Here is a 13,919-nt window from a genome sequence, read left to right as displayed (position 1 = left end):
CCCTAAGGTAGGCAGTTTTAGTCCAGAGGTGTTGCAGAATTTAAGGATTAGGATATGTCTGTTAAAATCCCGAAAACAAAGGATCAGACAAGCAAACTGTTTACATTTATGGCAACAAGAGGGTGATATGCAGAGGGAACTAGCTCACGCAGCCGGTTCCAACCCTAGCAGGAAACTGATAGCAACTGCACCACCACCACCGTATATTACAGGGGAGAAAGTGGCTGCAGACAATGGCATACTAATATATGATAAGAGTGAACTTGATAAATGTATTAATGCTAACTTGTGCAAGTTGTATCCCATCTTAAACTTCCCTCAGGACTGCGACCAAGAAGATGAGCCCAGCACGATATCGGCCCTCTCTCTAGCAGCCACCATACAAGACACATAAGTGGGCATGGCCCAACCAGTAAGAGCAGTAGCAAAGGCCCCTAGCGGAGGGACAGATGAGGTCGTGTCCACAGGTACGTACGGTACAGTACGTTATGCAGAGACAATTGCACCTCACATTGTAGAAGCAACTCAGAATGTTGTAATTGAACTAAATCCTGTCAGGGTGATCGCAGTCCCCAATGGGAAGACTGACGCTCAGGGAGTCACTCCTATCAGGAACATTGCTATGCATTGTCCTTGGTCCCGGACAGAATTGAGGACAATTATGTCTGAATTTCCCGATCCCAGAAAGGATCTAGCCGCATGTCAGAGGTCTATTAGAGAATTAGGTAACGCCACCGAACCCACAAACAAAGATTGGCGGACAGTGCTACGGGCATGTTTGCCATCCAATATTGACCCTGTGAAATTCATTGCTGATTGTAAATTAGACGTAGAAGTACCTCTCACTTATGAATACACTCAGGAGAATGTACGACAGATCAATTTACAGTTAGGAGTATATTTCCCTACTGTTGTCAAATGGAATAAAATCTTTTCCATAAGACAAAAAGAAGGTGAAACTGCTTCTGAATATTTCCATCGATCACTGCAGGAAATGACTAGATACACTGGGGTCGAGGACATTAAGGAAAATGTACATCATAGAGAGGTAGCTGTGTCAGTATTAATGGACGGCTTAAAAGAAACGTTGAGAACAAGGGTACAAACCACTCAACCCAACTGGAGAGGTATCTTGGTGGCTGCATTAAGAGAGTCCGCTATTGAGCACGATCGGAACATCATTAAGCACAGGGAGTCACAGGGGGATAAGCTGATGACAGTAAGTATAAAAGCCCTGACAACGAAGCCACATCAGCCAAAACCCCAGACCCCTGATGGTAAGTCATATATAGTAAAATGTTATAACTGCCAGAGGGAAGGACATTACGCACGGAACTGTAATTATAAAGGCACACATAACGTATATCGACCCCCTAGACCAGAACATGACTCACAGCATAACACACGTAATTGGGATCAGGGATCGCATAGGAGGAGTTATGAGCCACACGCAGGGGAAACAAGGAGGTACCCACCTAGGAGGGACTGGCAGACCTCTGGAAATTCTCAGCTACCCTCTCACATATTGTAGCTGCCAGCGCGCTGCGGGAGGGTCACAACATACAATAGGGGTTAGGCCACACCTGTAGTCTGCAGCCAGTGAAGTTGATTGCTAGCCTTGGTAGTGAACCTGAGGTCACAGTTGATGTAGCTGGTAGATCACTACCTTTCCTTGTAGATACAGGGGCGGCCAGGTCAGTGTTAAATTCAACGGTAGGTATGAAAACCACGGGTAAAACAATTTCAGCAATGGGGGTAACAGGAATAGTGCAACACTACCCTTTAAGTAGACCAGCGGAGATTACGATAGGGCCTTTACAGACCAAGCACTCCTTTTTGCTAGCTGCATCGGCTCCGACTAATCTACTTGGGAGAGATTTATTGTGTAAGATGAGGTGTGTCATATATTGTACTCCTGAGGGTGTCTTCTTAGATATACCCGAGAATCACGTTCAGGAAGTGCAGGATATGTTAGACACCCCACAAAGGTTAATGTCACACTCTGCTGTTATAGACAGGTGTCCATCCAAGGTAGAGGAAATGATCTCCCAGATACCGGAATCCCTCTGGACCAAAGATGGACAAGACACTGGATTGATGGCAAATGTAGCTCCTGTAGTTGTGCAAGTAAAAGATGGAAGGATTGCACCAAAAATCCCACAGTATCCTCTGAAGCCAGAGGTGGAATTAGGAGTGTACCCAGTCATAGAGCACTTGCTACAACAGGGCATACTAGTTAGGATGTCCAGTACTGCCAATAGTCCCATCTTCCCTGTGAAAAAGAGTGGAGGGAGGGGTTACAGGCTAGTGCAGGATCTAAGGGGGATAAACAAGATAGTTGAGAGCCAATTCCCCGTAGTGCCAAATCCAGCTTTCATCCTCATGCAAATTCCCCCTACTGCGAAATTTTTCACTGTCCTTGACCTCTGTTCTGCTTTCTTTTCGGTCCCTCTGCACCCCGACAGCCAATACTTGTTTGCATTTACGTACAGGGAAGTGCAGTACACCTGGACTCGCCTACCCCAAGGTTTCATTGACAGCCCAAGTATTTTCTCCCAGGCTTTGCATGACTGTTTACAATCCTTTCAACCTGAGAGCGGATCAGTATTAATACAGTATGTAGATGACTTACTGCTGTGTTCAGATTCACTCGAGTCGTCCTTGAAAGACACGAAACCGCTTCTGTTTCACCTTTCTAATACGGGACACAAGGTTTCAAAGGATAAGTTACAGTTGTGCCAGACCAAGGTAAAATATTTGGGACATTGCTTGACACAAGGACTTAGACACCTCACCGCTAATAGAATACAGGCGATTCGCGACATGACTCTGCCACAAACCCAGCAGCGGATCCACACTTTCCTTGGAATGTGTGGGTACTGCCGAAACTGGATCCCAGGGTTCTCCATACTGGCTTTACCTTTGCAGGAAATGGTCTCCTCGAACAAACCAGATCGGATCTCTCACACAGATGAGTCCGAACTGGCATTTGAGAGACTTAAACAATGCCTATCACAGGCACCTGCATTAGGCATGCCAGATTATGGGAAACCTTTTGAGTTGTACGGTACGGAAAGTGCTGGGTGTGCGGCAGGTGTCCTAACCCAGAGACATGGTGATGCCAGCAGGCCGGTAGCTTACTACAGTGCACAGTTGGACACCGTAGCACGGTCTCTCCCCACATGCTTGCGACGTGTTGCAGCGATAGCCTTGCTAGTGAGTAAAAGCGGAGACGTAGTGTTGGGACACAACCTGACCATCCATACACCTCATGCAGTGTCAGCTTTACTGAACTCTGCCCAAACCAGACATGTCTCATCAGCACGGTTTACAAGGTGGGAATTAGCACTAATGGCCCCTGTAAACATCCCCATAAAGAGATGCAGCGCACTAAATCCTGCAATTTATCTCCCGGGTGTGCCTGGACAGGCACAAAGGGTGGAGGATGAGAATGATGATGAAGGAGGATTTAGTATAGACACTGACACACATGATTGGATGGAATATCTGAACCAAACTTTCACTGCAAGACCCGACATTAGTGACAACCCAGTGGAAGGCGTAGATTTTACTTTTTACACTGACGGTAGTTGCCACAGACAGACGGACTCAGGAGACTTGTGTACTGGATACGCAGTCGTAGATGACAGAGGTATCATAGAAGCTGAACCCCTGGGCCCATCGCACTCAGCACAAGTTGCTGAGCTGGTCGCCCTAACCAGAGCGTATGAATTGGCTAAGGGTAAGTCAGCCAATATATATACAGATTCTAGGTATGCCTTTGGAGTAGTGCATGATTTCGGGGCCCTATGGCGCCTCTGAAATTTCATGACGGCAGCTGGCACACCTGTAGTGCATGCATCCCATATAAAAAGCCTTCTAACAGCGATACAGGAACCTGACAGAGTGGCTGTTGTCAAGTGAAAAAGCCCATACTTACAGTCAAGACCCAGTGTCACTTGGTAACAGCCGGGCAGACGAAGCTGCTAAATCAGCAGCCAGCACCCCCATAGAGACAGATATCACACCACTGATGGTATTCAACACCGTCAACACACAAAATTTAAGTGAACTGCAAAATTTGTGTTCTCCACAGGAAAAGGCAGTCTGGAGGTCAAAGGGGTATGGCCAGGAGTCCTCAGGACTCTGGACAGATTGTCAAGGTAAGCCAGTAGCCCCCAGAGCATATCTTCCAAGCTTAGCTGAGGCGGCACACGGTCTGACTCATCTGGGCAAAGAGGGTATGTGTAAGCTGGTGAGAGCCTACTGGTGTGCGCCAGGATTCTCTTCTCATGCGGGTAAGAGAGCAATGACATGTCTTATCTGCTTGAGGAAGAATATTGGAAAGTCAATACCAACAGAACCATCCCATATCTCGCCAACAGACGGCCCTTTTCAGGTAATGCAGATTGATTTCATACAGTTGCCACCCTGCAGAAATTTTAAATATGTGTTAGTTTGTATTGATGTGTTTTCAAATTGGGTAGAAGCGTTCCCCGATGCCACAAATACTGCTACGTTTACTGCAAAGAAAATTGTGCAGGAATTTGTGTGCAGATATGGTATCCCTAGGATAATTGAAAGCGATAGGGGTACCCATTTTACAGGTGAAGTCTTTCAGGTTATGTGCAAACTGATGGGGATTAATAGCAAGCTGCATACTCCGTACCGCCCACAGGCGAGTGCGAAGGTGGAAAGAGTAAACAGCACTATTAAGAACAAGCTGAGCAAAGTGATGGCTGAAACTGGATTGTTATGGCCAGAAGCTTTGCCACTTGTATTGTACAGCATCAGAACCACTCCCATGTCCCCCCTTAACCTATCACCCTTTGAGATTCTTTTTGGTCAACAACCCCATGTAATGATTGACCCCCAGGATGATTTGAAATGCAATAATGAGGTGACTGTAAAATATTTTAGGATGAGCCAGCAGTTGAGGAATCAAAACAGAAATCTAAAGCTGGTGATTCCTGACCTACCAAACAGTAATTGTCATGACATTGAACCTGGGGATTATGTAATGATTCGAAATTTTCTACGCTCAGGTTGCCTCATTGACAGGTGGGAAGGACCGTACCAAGTCTTATTAACCAGCACGACAGCATTAAAGGTTGCCGAAAGAGAGACTTGGGTCCACTCGTCCCACTGTAAGAAGGTCGCTAACCCAGAGAAAACCCGTGACAAAGAGCAGAGTGTAGAGGAAATTGTATCACTGGAGTGCCTGTTCCGGGAAGGTTGAGAGGCAGGACTGTTGTCACGGCACCTGAGCACGGAGAACTACAAGACCAGAGGCGGTTGTCGCACCAAATTTCTTTTTCCTTTTTATTATTTTCTCCATCTCCCAGTACCCTCTTTTCCCCCCTTTCTTGCTCCCTTTTCTCTCCCCTTAACAAGATGGACTTACCCCAAGAGACTGCGTTCCGGGTTTTCCTGTTGACCCTGTTGTTGACCAGAGCAGTCTGTTTCGGTGAGAGTACCAGAGAGGTCGAGAAAGGATCTGGAATGGGTTCTGATGGCAAGGACGAATTTGTAGAATTCCAAGAGCAACACATCCACCGAGCAAAGGCGAGTATCAGAAAACGATCTGGTAGTCAAGAAACTAGGAGGCACTGTGAAGGGTTATTGGCTGAGGAAAATTGTATTTGTAGAAACTGTGAAAACATAGTTGAGGACGGGTGCATCCAGAGATGTCAGTCCAGCCTTAAAATCAACATGGACCGTCATCCATTGAGTGACTACCACTCATTAGTGGGTAAGGTTTTAAACCAAACAGAATGCTGGGTGTGCTCACAAGTACCTCAAGGCCAGAGCAAGTCAGGACTAGTGCCGTATCCCTTAACAATAGATGAGGTACTTGAATTACGGGGTGGGAGACCGGTGGACAAGAAATTTAATATTTCTAGGCCCCCTAGTTTGAAGCTCCACCAATATCATGTGGATAGATCCTTAGTATGTTTCAACATTTCCAATTCCCGAAAGCCGGGAAATTGGGAGGTGACATGGAATAACCAAACCATGGGATTTTGACACAGAGCTGACAGAATACCCGTAGATTCTGAACTTATAAGCCAAATAGCCGACGGTGGAAGGTATTTTCGGTATAGGTATACTCTAGGAACTAGGACCATGCGGGTTGGAGAAGTATCACCAGGGTACTGTGCGCATATCATACAGCCTGATACGTGTACTGAACAGATGAGAGAGTTAGGGATAGGATTTTTCACTTGGAAGGTTTGCAATATGGTAATGTCATATTCTGTCCCATATGTTCTCCCCGTTGATGCATATTTCATATGCGGGAGGAAGGCGTATAAGTGGCTTGCCCCAAACTCAGAGGGATTGTGTTACATTGGAAGAGTGTTGCCAAAAGTAATGACCATAACCCACAATAAGATGAAAGACGTTCACCGCAATGCTCAAGCTCCCTACACTCATACTCACTATGAACACATCGTTAAGAGACACCTTATAGATAGGACAGAGCACGCAGCCTCTGATTTGATCCACGAATCCACCGGGATTCAATTCCTACTCACGTTAGACATCACCCGTACCGCCAGAGGAATTATAAATTATAGGTATAGCCACGCGCTAGCGAACCTAATAGATAATATCACCAAGATGTATGATGACACCTTCAGGTATACAGGGAGGGAGTTGCAAGCTTACAAAACGGAACTGATCCAGCACAGGATGGTTCTCAATTATATCACAGCGGTGACAGGTGGGTACTGTGTCACTTTGGCAACTCAGTATGGTGTGAAGTGCTGCACGTATATTACAAACAGCACTGATGACCCAACCGAGGTCATAGATCAAAAGATGGACGATATCTTGCAGTTGAAGTGGGAGTTCCGGAGGAGACACAACCTTACCCTTACTGCTGTGAGTAATGAACTGACCGGCTGGGTCTCATGGTTGAACCCACGCAATTGGTTCTCAGGACTAGAAGAATGGGCTCAAAATGTTATCGTGAGTGTAGGAAAGTTTCTCCTTTGTATCCTGGGAGTTGTCATAATGATTGGTTTGATATTTAAGTGTGTTTGAATTTTAACGCGGCGCAAGCACGGTACCAAAGTGATGAGTTTATGGAGCGGAGGCATTGTTACAGCAACTGATTTAATTTATGACCCATCAATAGAGACAATGTTGTGATAAAACGTGATTCCACGGTCCGTTTCTTTCACCCGTTCCTCCTTTGTTTTCCCTCAGCAAAAATACACCCATCCGGAGAAGACTTCAATCAACACCCAAGAATGATTACGCAAATGTTATGTGAATGTATTTTTGATATGTTTCTTCTCTTCATCTCTACAACCTTCAGGTAGTGACACACATAGTCAACAGGTGATATCCACATATTAGCATTCACATGTGTTCCCCCTCCATGTATCATCAACTAAATGTGCACCCCATTTGTTGGAACAAGAAGCCGAAAAGAGCTCGGTAGTGTTTGTTGGCCCACTTACACACCCTTAATACGGGATGAGAAGGATTTAATGTATACTTCGCAAGACCTCGAAGCTTATCTAGAACATATACGGCATGATGATACATGCCCCTCAGACATGGATTTCATACATACATGCTTTTACTATCCCACTAGGTCATACATTTCCTGCCTACACCTCTCCTCCTACCATCCAACCAACCAACCAACCAACCAACCAACCAACCATCTATGGATAATGTATTGTATATTTTTATCCAATCATCTGTAGATATTGTATTGTATATTTTTCTGTTTAATGTTTAGATAGTGGCAGTTATTGTTGACTGCCAAAGGGTGGACTGTCAAAGTAAAAAAATATTGTAATGCATACACCATTTACTAACCCCATGCACATGCCCGCTGCGCGTGCACTTAGTCCGCCGTGCGTGCACATATCCGCAATTTGCATAGGATCGCTCCTGCGATCATGCGCGTGGTATGGGTATTTACAGCGGGGTTTGTGAGCGCGTAGAGGTTTATTAGAACATTACATATTTAACCCAAATAGTGTACATTTTAGATATAGTTCCCCTACACCACATCAGCGAGTATCAACAGTTTAAACAGTTCCAGGACTAAGGGATTCGCCTTTGCATGATAGGAAGGGTCAGATAAAGGTTAGAAGGTGATGTCTAGTATCCAACTGTAGGGTATTTTAAGGGTAACATTCCGGTATTGGTTAGAGAAAGATTGCATGTTCCAGCGTATAGTTACGTGCAGAAGTAGAATATAGATATTAACTGTATTTACTGTATATTATGTATGCGGCGGGAATCTAGAGGATACCACCCACAAGAGCAATTGAGAAAGATATCGCCCACCTTTTCAAATCAACCTATGACCTCTCCTGTAATGTAAAGACACCTCTCTGTGTCCAATTGACAATGAGATTACAGTGACCATTGTATTGCGTATGTAAGTTGTGTCTAAAAAGCCCATTGTTGCCTGGCCAGTCAGAAGACTCTGAACGCTTTCTACCTGACAAGCGGAGGACCGGCCGGGTTGCGCTTGCGAACATTCTCACGTATGTACATTCTCTGTAGCCATTATTCTGTTTTAGATTTATCTTGTTAGCCTGTAGTGTATGATTTGTAATGTTTTACCTTTTGAAATAATCCACTGTGGCCTTAGAACCCTGTGGTTTCAACTACAAATCGGTGTTGTGTCCTCACTTTCCTGCAAGGGTTTAAAGTGTATTTTAACTGTATAAGGTTCATAAGTATTGATAAGGTGTACGCATTGCGGGTACTTTATACCGCCAGCGCTACTTAAGGTTTAAAGTATAACATCATTACAGTGCTTTGCGGCACATGGTTTAGAGTGTAAGAATAACATTGCATTGCATTACGAATAAGGTTTAAAGGTTATCAATTGTGTGTGTGCGCGCTGTGCGTACTCTGAACACTCAGCGTGGCATGTGTACGCCAAGTACGTACCACGTACGGGACTCTGTATGCAAATAGCATACAGAGTGCGTAGCACATGTATTCAGTCTAGCGGCCATAGCGGCTCCATGGTAAAAGTGTATCTAGAGGTATAGCTTTATGGTTTAAGATAATATCGACATTATCACCCATTGGGTGAAATGAGCCCCCCCCCATCTCCCCCTCCGCACGCTCAGCACACATCGCGCTGTGCTGAGCAGGAGGAGAGATGTGTGCTGAGCGGTTCGCTCAGCACACATCTCTCCCCATATCGTGCCAGGAATATGGCCCTTGAGAGAGCTTGATCTTGGAAACACTATTTGTACTTGGGTAATTGGTTGGATAACAGGGAACACTGTGTAGTGATGAGCGGGTTCGGTTCCTCGGAAACCAAACCTCCCCAAACTTCACCCATTTTACACGGGTCCGAGGCATACTCGGATTCTCCCGTATGGCTCGGTTAACCCGAGCGCGCCAGAACGTCATCATCCCGCTGTCAGATTCTCGCGAGATTCGGATTCTATATAAGCAGCCGCGCGTTGCCGCCATTTTCACTCGTGCATTGGAAATGTTAGGGAGAGGATGTGGCTGGGGTCCTCTCCATTTATTAATAATATTTGTGCTTATTGCTTAATTGTGGGACTGGGGAGCAGCTGTATTATATAGGAGGAGTACAGTGCAGAGTTTTGCTGACAGTGACCACCAGTATACGTTGTCTGCCTGAAAAACACTCCATATCTGTGCTCAGTGTGCTGCATATATCTGTGCTCACACTGCTTTATTGTGGGCACTGAGGACCACCAGTATATTATATAGGAGGAGTACAGTGCAGAGTTTTGCTGACAGTGATCACCAATTTGCGTTCTCTGCCTGAAAAACACTCCATATCTGTGCTCAGTGTGCTGCATATATCTGTGCTCACACTGCTTAATTGTGGGGACTGGGGAGCAGCTGTATTACATAGGAGGAGTACAGTGCAGAGTTTTGCTGACAGTGACCACCAGTATACGTTGTCTGCCTGAAAAACACTCCATATCTGTGCTCAGTGTGCTGCATATATCTGTGCTCACACTGCTTTATTGTGGGCACTGGGGACTACCAGTATATTATATAGGAGGAGTACAGTGCAGAGTTTTGCTGACCAGTGACCACCAGTATACGTTGTCTGCCTAAAAAACACTCCATATCTGTGCTCAGTGTGCTGCATATATCTGTGCTCACACTGCTTTATTGTGGGGACTGGGGACCACCAGTATATTATATAGGAGGAGTACAGTGCAGAGTTTTGCTGACAGTGACCACCAGTATATATAGCAGTACGGTACGGAATGCCACTGCTCTACCTACCTCTGTGTCGTCAAGTATACTATCCATCCATACCTGTGGTGCATTTCAGTTGTGCGCAGTATATAAAGTAGTAGGCCATTGCTATTGATACTGGCATATAATTCCACACATTAAAAAATGGAGAACAAAAATGTGGAGGTTAAAATAGGGAAAGATCAAGATCCACTTCCACCTCATGCTGAAGCTGCTGCCACTAGTCATGGCCGAGACGATGAAATGCCATCAACGTCGTCTGCCAAAGCCGATGCCCAATGTCATAGTAGAGAGCATGTAAAATCCAAAAAACAAAAGTTCAGTAAAATGACCCAAAAATCAAAATTGAAAGCATCTGATGAGAAGCGTAAACTTGCCAATATGCCATTTACGGCACGGAGTGGCAAGGAACGGCTGAGGCCCTGGCCTATGTTCATGGCTAGTAGTACAGATTCACATGAGGATGGAAGCACTCATCCTCTCGCTAGAAAACTGCAGTGCTACTCCTAGATGGGCCAGGTGTTTGTGTCGGCCACTTGTGTCGCTTAGCTTAGTCACACAGCGACCTTGGTGCGCCTCTTTTTTTCTTTGCATCATGTGCTGTTTGGGGATAATTTTTTTGAAGTGCCATCCTGCCTGACACTGCAGTGCCACTCCTAGATGGGCCAGATGTTTGTGTCGGCCACTTGTGTCGCTTAGCTTAGTCACAGAGCGACCTTGGTGCGCCTCTTTTTTTCTTTGCATCATGTGCTGTTTGGGTACTATTTTTTTGAAGTGCCATCCTGTCTGACACTGCAGTGCCACTCCTAGATGTGCCAGGTGTTTGTGTCGGCCACTTGTGTCGCTTAGCTTAGCCATCCAGCGACCTCTGTGCAAATTTTAGGACTAAAAATAATATTGTGAGGTGTTCAGAATAGACTGCAAATGAGTGGAAATTATGGTTATTGAGGTTAATAATACTATGGGATCAAAATGACCCCCAAATTCTATGATTTAAGCTGTTTTTGAGTTTTTTTTTGTAAAAAAACACCCGAATCCAAAACACACCCGAATCCGACAAAAAATTTTCAGGGAGGTTTTGACAAAACGCGTCCGAATCCAAAACACGGCCGCGGAACCGAATCCAAAACCAAAACACAAAACCCGAAAAATTTCCGGTGCACATCACTAAGTCACCGTGTAGTGGTTAATGGGATGTTTTCCATCTGGGCCACAGTATTCAGTGGAATACCGCAAGGGTCTGTATTTGATCCATTCCTGTTTAACATATTTATTGATGACCTAGGAGTAGGTCTGGAAAGCACAGTATCAATTTTTGCAGATGATACTAAACTGTGTAGGGAAATTAATTCAGACATGGATGTTGAGTAAAGAGATATAAATTAACTGGCACTCCTACAAAACCAAACAACCAAATAGACTCTGAGAGCTGCTCACTGGAAAAGGGATGGACTGGCCCCCGAAAAAACAATAGAATGCAAAAAACAAAGTGGGAGTGCTGGGAGAGCGTATTATTGACAATTTTAATTAAAACACTGTGGTGTAAATACAATTACAAATAAAATATAAAACCAAACAGTATTAAGAAGTTTTCTATAATAGGGAGAAACAAAGAATCATGCTGCTGGCAACAATGTAGTAAAAAATGTAGCACATTGAATTGACAATGAATATTCCTTTTCCTTCTGATGAAACGGCCAGCGTTTGAGGCCAAGAAATGCGTCAAGGATCCTGGACATACGGATACAATCAGCTGCTTGACACCACTATTTTAATTGTCTTCTACCAAGACCCTGTCCTGCACATTTACAGGGAGTCATCCTCCTACTCGCCATTCAGCTGCCACCCGCGTCTATATTCAGCATGGAACACCTGAGGTTGATCGCATCACGGAGAGGAGATACCATCTAGCGGTAACTGTCGGCTGCACGATCCCTGCTTCTGAGCCGCTGCACACCCGGCTTAGTGCAGCCGTCAACCATCTATGCGGAGATGAGACACCGTCCAGCACTAATTGCCGGCTGCAGGTTCCCGGACTTGAGCCGCTGTACACCTGGCTCAGTGCAGCTGCCATCTGCCCCCCAGCCCGTGGACACATGACTTGCAAAAAGACCTGACATACAAGGACCTTTGTCGCCATGATACTCATCACAACCCTTTACTGAGGATTTGTACAACAGGAAGACTGAGAGATACATATAGTGGGTAAGATACTTACTGACCTACCACTTCCAGCATTACATTTTCTCATGGATGCTTTTTATGTCTAAACTCTTGCTTCTTATTACAAAGACTCGCATGTCTGTGCACTAATCAAGGATATACTGTAGTAACTGTTACAACTACACAGTTCAATGCACTAAATGTATTACTACATTGTTGCCAGCAGCATGATTCCCTGTTTCTCCCTATTATAGGAAACTTCTTATTACTGTTTGGTTTAATATTTTATTTGTAATTATATTTATACCACAGTGTTTTAATTAAAATGATCAATAATACGCTCCCAGCACTCCCACTTTGCATTTTCATAATGACTTATTTAAATTGGAAGTTTGGGTAGCAAAATGGAGAATGAGGTTTAATATAGAAAATTATGTTATGCACTTTGGGACTAAAAATAAACATGCAACCTACAAATTAAATGGGGAAAATGTAGGGGAAACAGTAATTGAAATAGATTTGGGGGTGTTCATTGAAAGTAGATTTAGCAGCAGTACCCAATGTCAGAGTGCAGCAGCGAAGGCACATAAGGTATTAGCATACATAAAACGAGGAATTGATACAATGGATGAGAGTGTAATCCTCCCTATGTATAAGTCATTGGTACGGCTTGCATCTTGAATATTGTGTACAGTTCTGGGCACCACACTATAAAAAAGATATATTGGAACTTGAAAGGGTTCAGAGGTGAGCTACAAAATTGATAAAGGGGTTAGAGGCACTGGATTATGAGGAAAGGCTTACTAGGTTAGAGATGTTTAAACTCAAAAAGAGGCATCTAAGAGGAGACATGATTAATACTTACAAATATATAAAGGAACAATACATGGAGCGGGATCGGTATGCGATCCAGTCGCATGGAATGCCGAATGTCAGGATACCAACATCAGCATCCCATGCACCAGAATGCCGGCAGGGGGGCAACCTGGGCTCACCACAGGTTCTATTCTCCCTCTATGGGTGTCGTGGACACCCATAGAGGGGAAATCACCTACCTCACCGGTATTCTAGCAGCGGTACAGTACCCCCGTCAGGATCCCAGTGTCGATATTGAGACAGCCGGGAACCCGATGGGCGGTATGTTTTCGCATACTCATGGAGCTATCAGGCGATTTGTTTATTGAGAGATCTCTACACAGGACACGCGGACCCTCTCTGAGGTTAGAGAAGAGGAAATTTCATACCCAGCGAAGGAAGGGGTTCTTCACAGTAAGGGCAGTAATGATTTGGAATTCTCTGCCAGAGAAGGTAGTAATGGCGGACTCAGTCAATATGTTTAAAAATGGGTTAGATACATTCCTAACTGAAAAAGATATACAAGGATATAACATTTAAAATGAATGTATTTTAGTAACAGCATGGATTATAGTTGTCAATTAGACTATAATAAACTTCATTTGGGTCTTTATAGTTAAACTATAGTTACATACAGAATTGTGTAGGAAATATAATTCAGGTTG

This window comes from Pseudophryne corroboree, chromosome 1, assembly GCF_028390025.1.
Source record: "Pseudophryne corroboree isolate aPseCor3 chromosome 1, aPseCor3.hap2, whole genome shotgun sequence".
Lineage (NCBI taxonomy): Eukaryota > Metazoa > Chordata > Amphibia > Anura > Myobatrachidae > Pseudophryne > Pseudophryne corroboree.
Note: the sequence above shows the minus strand (reverse complement) of the source record.